This window comes from Lygodium microphyllum, chromosome 29 (genome assembly GCF_053477565.2).
Source record: "Lygodium microphyllum isolate KBCC chromosome 29, Lygodium_microphyllum_v1.1.10, whole genome shotgun sequence".
Taxonomy (NCBI): Eukaryota; Viridiplantae; Streptophyta; class Polypodiopsida; order Schizaeales; family Lygodiaceae; genus Lygodium; species Lygodium microphyllum.
Genome location: NC_141163.1, coordinates 14,014,035 through 14,021,935, shown reverse-complemented (window position 1 = coordinate 14,021,935; position 7,901 = coordinate 14,014,035).

The window sequence follows — 7,901 nt, the reverse complement described above, 5'->3', positions numbered from 1 at the left end:
TTATCATTGGCATTGATTTGTGAACTAATTTACCTCAATATAAGATTATTTTTCACAATCCACATGCAGCCACAAACAGTGTTACATCGGCACTTTATGTTTATGCTTGGTTGGCATTGACATTGGTTGCTCGATTGGTCTCGAATGCTAGGGGAATGTTTGTCTATGATATGAGATGCTTTTGGGGCTGAATTTTCTCATCCATTGACTATTTTACACATTCCATAGGCATCCCAAAATAGGGCAGCCCTCTTTCATTACACTTTATGCTCATGCTACATAGTCATTTAATGCCTGATTACGCTCAGTTGGTGCCTATACATATGGGAAAGTATGCCTATCTATGTTTTTGAGCTTGGATTGAGCCATTGTTTGCTCAGTTTTGGACATTTATTTGATGTTGGAATATTCAGGGCTGAAGATCTTTTTCTTATGTTTGGAGTTTCCCGAAGCTTACTTTGGTTGTTTCTCGGCTTGCTAGAGTTACATTTTGGATGTACTTGATGTCTATGGATGTTATGTATGGATGCTACATAGTCTATATGCTCATGAGGTGTTATTGATGCTTGATCTTGGATCTTTTGGCACTGGTGCTATCATATGTCCTTGTTGAGCTTCTTTGCTTGAAATTTATGGCTTTTGTGCCAGTGGGAGTGTCTTGATATGCTTGACATACATTGAGCAGGCAGTTTACGCTACTTGAGCATTCGAATACTTAAGACTAGGATCTTCACTTGGATGTTGCATGGTTGATATGCCGCGGTCCTCACACACACATGTACTTGGGTTGATTTGGGCTTTCCACTCCCTGAGCATACACCTCTTTGTGTCAGGTCTTGCCAGTGCTGTGTATACTTTGCCCTATTACACAGGGGGTGTACCCACTTACTAACGGATTCATTTGACATGCTTGAGTGTTTGCTCGATGTCTGTATGACTGTCACGTGCTGATTTATGCCCGTTTGATGCTAGTTATTCTTTGACAGTCAATGGTTGACTTGGTGCATTCATTTTGCCTACAGTTTGCTCTCATTGTACCTAACTATATTTTTTTACAGCAAGCACTTATGCATGGACTAACATGGAATTTTCATGCTGAATCATCCCGATTTTATGTACTTTTAATGGTACTTGGTGGACAACATCATTAGCTATCAGTTCATGGTCATTTTGCCTTGGTTTTGGTGGTATTTTGGCTATTTACAACAAAAAACAACAAGCAGTTTTGAACTGTCTACACCATTTTGGATTGTATTATGCCATCTTCTTCCACTAATAGTGCTATCTTAAACATCACTAAGCTTGATGGTATGATTTATGCCTATTGAAAGAGCCAAGTTTGGCAAGTATTGGTGCAAAAGTTGCAAATAAAGCCATTAAGGATGCATGGCAAGCAGGCTGAAACTATGGCTGATGACAAATGGGATGAGCTTGATGAGTTATGCAAGTCTACCCTCATCTTGTCTCTCACTGAACAGGTGCATTACAATGTGGTTGAGGAAGCACAGAGTGCTTGGTAACTTTTGGATAAAATTAAGAACCTCTATGACAAGAAAAGTCGAGCAAGCTAGATGTATTGTAGCTTATGGACCTGCACATGAAGGAGAATATGACAATTTCTACTCATTTGAGCTAGTTCCATGCTACTCTCAAAAACTTGACTTCGCAGGGCATTACCTTTAATGATGAGGTTACTCCATTGTTTTTTCTTGGGACTCAGAGTGAGCCATGGGATGTATTACACATTGCTTTATGTGCTCCTGCTACTATTTTGAACTTGTGTGATGTAGATAGTGCTCTTCTACAGGAAGAGATCAACCATAAGAACTTGGATGCCTCTTGCATGTCACATGCTTTGACTATTAGAGGCAAAGATGATAATGGAAAGAATGACCGTGGGTATGGACGTGGTAGAGACTCGCAAAAGTCTAGGTCTAAGTCGCGTGGTAAGTCACGCAGCAAGTCTTGTGGAAGAAATGCTAATGTAACATGTCATCATTGCGGCAAGAAGGGTCACATACGTCCACAGTGTCATGAGTTGTGCAATGAGAAGGGGAAAGAGAAAGTACATGAAAATTCCTGTGATCAGCATTATGCCTACGAAATTCAGTGTGAAAATTGAGGAGATAAATGTCATGCAGACTGATGACTCCGATAGGGAGTACATACTTGCAACTAGTTCTTGTGATGCTACGCCATTGACCGAGGTTCACTCTATGTATGCGCAGTGCTGGCTTTTGGATTCTAGTGCTTCATTTCATGTTACACCATGCCGTGAGTGGTTCCATTCCTACTGCACTATCTCTAGTTAAGTTTTCTTGGGTAATGATAGGTCACTTGCTATTGTTGGCATTGGGGATGTGCAGATGCAGTTCTCCACTGGCAGTACTTTTCTGTTATAGGATGTACGTCATGTACCTACACTTACAAGCAATCTTATGTCTACATGGCAGTTTGATGATGCTGGATTTCATGTTTCATTTGGGGATTTTGCCTGGAAGATTATCCGTGGTGGCAGACTTGTCCTTGCTAGAGGTACCAAGGTTGGTAGCCTCTATCCTCTTGTAGTTGATGGGTCCTCTGTTGACCATGTTTTTCAATCAGTTCCATCCCACATGTATCTCTTTGGCATGCCCATTTGGGCCATATGTCCTTGAAGGGAATGAAAATGCTTTCTAGTTTGCAGTACTTACCGCCCCTTGACTATGCATATTTTGATTCATGTGAGCATTGTCTTTATGGCAAACAAACTAGGAATATGCATAAGAAGTCTGATAGGACATGCATGAGTGAGCCCCTAGCATTGGTACATTCGAATGACTATGGACCCATGCCCTATCAGTCTATAGGTGGTGCAAAGTATTTTGTGACATTCATTGATGATTTTTCGCTAAAGTCTTGGCTTACCCCATTAAGCTTAAGTCAAATGTCTTGGTTTTGTTTCAAAGATGGCTTGCATTGGTTGAGAACCAGGCTGGGCGTAGGCTAAAATGCCTTAGGACTTACAATGGGGGAGAATATGTGTCACGTGCCTTTGATCAGCTATGTGACAAGAGGGGTATTAAGCATCAGTTGGCCGCCCCCTATACCCCACCCCAAAATGGTTTGGCTGAGCGGATGAATAGAACCATCCAGGAGCGTGTGCATGTTAGTACAGCTATGCATGTCATCAATAGATCACCTTCCAATGGTTTGGATTTGTAGGTTGTAGAGGAGGTATGGACTGGGAAAACTCCATTTTATGCGCATCTACGTGTCTTTGGATGTGAGGCATTCTGCCATGTGCCCAAGGACAAGCAGACTAAGTTGGATCCTAAGAGTGTCAAATGCATTTTCCTTGGCTATGGAGATGCACGCGAGATGGGTTACCACCTCTGCGATCTACATGCACAGAAATTCATCCGCAGCCATGATGTATTCTTCCATGAAGACAAGATGCATAGGCAGCCTGAGAAGATGGTAAAGATATGAAGGGTTATATTCCAGGAGGAGCCACGTGCTCTTGCACAGCCAGTTGGACTACCTGCAGTAACAGTTGGCACACATGGCCAGGATGTTGGATAGGATGCTAGACATGCAGCAAATCCTGCAATGAGATGATCTATTAGAGCTAGACATCCATTTGATCAATTTGAACCCTCGATGCATTATGTCTTGGTTACAAATGCAGGAGAGCCTCTCACCTATGATGAGGCTATGCACACGGGTGATAGTCATTCCTGGGAGAGGGCTATGTAGTCTGAGATAGACTCCTTGCATAAGAATATGACTTGGGATTTGGTTCCCTTACTTGTTGGCAAGAAGACTCTGCCATGCAAATGGGTGTATAAGCTAAATAGTACCCCTGGACATCCCAAGCTAGCTTATAAGGCAAGACTTGTTGCTAAGGATTTTAAACAAGAGCATGGAGTTGACTTTGATGAAATCTTTTCTCCTGTGGTCAAGATGACCATACTACACTTGGTTTTCACCTTAGTCGCACAAATTGACTTGGACATGTATCAGATGGATGTTAAGACTACATTCTTGCATGGGGATTTGCATGATGAGATTTACATGGAGCAGCCTAAGGGCTTTGCAGAACATGGCAGGGAGCACCTAGTGTGCAAGTTGAAGAAAAGTCTTTATGGCTTGAAGCAAGCACCTAGGGAGTGGTATCATAAATTTGATGCCTTTATGCAATCACAGGGCTATAGTAGGAGTGCTATGGATCTATGTCTTTACACAAAGAAAGCCCATGATGGCCCATTGCTTGTTTTGGTACTTTATGTGGATGATATGCTAATAGTAGGGAAAGCTCATGATAAGCTAGATGCACTTAAATCTCAGTTGAATAAGAGCTTTGAGATGAAGGATTTGGGACAGACCTCTCACATTCTTGGTATGTGCATTAAGCAAGACAAGCATCAGGGACTATACATCTCATAGAGAGAGTACATTCATAAAGTCCTTGAGTGTTTCCGCATGTAAGACATGAAGCCTATTGGCAATCCATTCCCTTCTTATGTGAAGGTCTCACATGTCGATTGTTCGTAGATGAGCAGAGGGCCGAGATGGCCAAGATCCCTCATGCATTAGCCATGGCAGTTTGATGTATGCCATGATAGCCACTCATCTAGATATTGCCTTTGCAGTTGGTGTTATGGAATGCTATATGGCTACACCTAGCAAGAAGCATTGGGATGCCATGAAGGGTATCATGGGATACCTTAAGGGCACATTAGATATGTGTATTTGTTATGGCAGCCAAGATACATGAGTTGTGGGGTACACAGACTCTGATTATGCAGGACATGTAGATAGTAGGAAGTCCACTTCTAGCCATGTATTCACTTATGCTGGAGGTGCTATCTCTTGGATGTCCAGGGTTCACAAGTGTATGGCTCTCTCTACCATTGAGGCCGAGTATGTTGCAGCCACTGAGGCTTGCAAGGAGGCCATATGGTTGGGCCATTTGGTTCATGACCTTGGGATTGATACTATACCTACACTGCATTCAGATTCTATGAATGCTATTCAGCTAGCCAAGAATCCGGTCTTCCATGTGAAGACAAAATACATTGAGGTGAGGTATCACTTCATACATGGGGTCGTGGAGGATAAGTCTATTAACCTTGTCAAGATCTCCACTGATAAAAATCTTGGAGATTGATGGTGGGTGTTGAATGAGATTATGTTTCTCCTCATCCTATTGTACAAGTGTACATTAATTGTCTTTTCTTTTTCTTTTCACTCCTCATTGGGGCAGATTTTCCTTTAAGTGGGAGGTTGTTGGGGGTAAAGGCACCTCCACCTAGCCTCTCGTATATTACTACACTAACAATACCCGCCACCACTGCACACTAGAAGTGGTGGGTGCCCATCACCGTCACTTTATTCTTTATTCTTTTAGTGATAGTTTGAATAAAGGAAGGCCCGATCACACATTGTAACTGTTGGAGTTCCCATTTGCTCTCTCTCTCTCTCTCTCTCTCTCTCTCTCTCTCTCTCTCTCTCTCTCTCTCTCTCTCTCTCTCTCTCTCTCTCTCTCTCTCTCTCTCTCTCTCTCTCTCTCTCTCTCTCTCTCTCTCTCTCCCACAATAGCTCTCCCATGCAAGCTTCGATCCTTCTCACCTTTCAATTATTCATCTTCCATGAGGCATGTGTGAACTCGATCCTGCACATCGAAAGCTAGTAGGTAGAATAGACTCGATACATCTATGAGGAGGTGGTCAAAGTCTTGTCGGTAGACAGAATTAAAGTAATGGGGTGATACGAACGTCATGGCTATCAAAGATGGGGATTTCCTGAACTTCCCATGACTTACCACTTCCTGAGAATCTATTCCCCAAACCCATATTACTATTCTGTCTCTATAGCTAAATCCAATAAGGAATTATTAACCTGGTGTTGATGTATCTCTTGAAAGAAAAAATCATCCTAGCCTATCTCTATCTAACCCCAAATAATTGTACATGAGCCTTATGGTTCTTCATGGATAAATGAGAATTTTATGACTATCTGACTTGTTGCATAGTATTGATGATAAATTATCTAAGTATTGAGTCAAGTTGTGAAGAGATGTGTAAATGCAATCTTAATGTGAAAGTTTAAATTGAACTAGATACAACCCCAAACGTAGAATCAGAACCCTGTTCCCACACTAAGCCCGTGCACTAAGCCTAGCAGAGGCACAAGAGAAGAAGTTTCTTCTCAAACAAATTAAACCACTAGAATTTGATAGGAAAGGGAAGACCATTGAAGCTGTTGTTGAAATATGGATTGAATCTATTACTTCAGTGCAACAGGAACAACACCTCAAAACCAGGCTATGATTGCCAACAAGCTCAAACTCACCGGCGAAGCTAGGCTCTTAGTCACGGAAAGCATAGTAACTTATGATAAGCTAAAAGAAGCAGTGCACGGGAGGTACATGCCACTTGCATACAGAACTCAAAATATGAATGATTTCTTTAAGTTGAAACAATTGGGTCGTCTCTAGAGGCGTACTACTCAAAATTTGTCTCCTTGTTAAAATATGCCCCAATAATGAGTATTTCCCAATAAGTCTCTAAGTTCTGTAATGGGCTGAATCCACCAATGAACACTCGATTGGAATCAATGCGTCCTTCGAATTTACAAGATGCATTGATAAGAGCAGGACCCATTGCCCAAGAAGTCCAGCCAAAATCCAGGAATAAGAGACCCTGGTCTCACAAATACCAAAATCTAGGGATGCCAAAAGCTCAATTTAAAAGGGCACAAGGAGTTAAGGCCAACATAAGAAGTCGAGGGCAGATGCAGTTCGTGACTTTGTTCCCACTCAAAGAAACGACCAGAATCTACGATGTTTTTACTACAAGGAACTTGGACACTTCAAAAGATAATGTCCAAACTTGGTGAAGATCGTTGTCAAGGAAAATTTAGTGGGCAAGCCAGGGCTACCCATGGCTGCACTCGCACAACAATGGGAAGGGCAAAAACTTCCAATGCCACCATTAAGGAAATCAATGAAAAAGAAGACCCGTCCATGGAAGTTGAGATTAGGAGGGCATTAGTTCATGCCGCTCTCCATAAAAGGGGCCGAATCACCAATTTTTGGTGATCCAAACTCCATCGGATTACCAAGGTAAGAAATTCAAAACCCTGATTGACTATGGTAGTAATCATTCTTTCATTTCACCAGCTTGTGCAAGAAGGTTAGGAATAGCCACTATAGCTGCACCTACTTTGCTTGTCGAACTAGAAAATGGGTGAGAAATTACTTGCACTAGGCAAACCACTAAGGTGGAATTCCTACTTAGAAAAGAGCCCACGGCTATTAAGTTCAAAGTAATGAATCTAGGGGTCCATGAGTGTCTACTCGGGATGAATTGGCTAGCTCCCAATGATGCTCACATCCATTGTGGGAAGGGCCAAGTTTTCTTTCAAAATCTTAAAGGTGAGTTAGTTACAACTCAAGGAGAAGCTGGTAGACCAAAGATCTAGTTAGCCAAGGCAACGCGAATAGCTCAAGGGATAAGGAAAGGATTACCCATCTATCTGATCAAGCTAAACAAGTCGAAACAAGTAGAGGACTCCAATGAAGAACTGTCATGGTTAAAAGAGCACGTGAATGTATTCCCAAAAGAATTGACAGAATTACCACCACCTAAGGAAGTTGACCATGAGATTATGCTGATGCCAGGTGATGCACTAGTTGCGAAAAGGCCCTACAAGATGTCCATTCTTGAAGCTATCAAGTTAAAATAACAACTAAAATAGTTATTGTACCAAGGGTACATATGCCCCAACAGTTCTCCTTGGGGGCTCTAGTCTTGTTCCAAAATAAGAAGGATGGTACACTTCGCCTTTGCATCAATTATAGAGGCTTGAACCAAGTGACCATCAAGAATAAATATCATATCCCAAGGATAGACAAG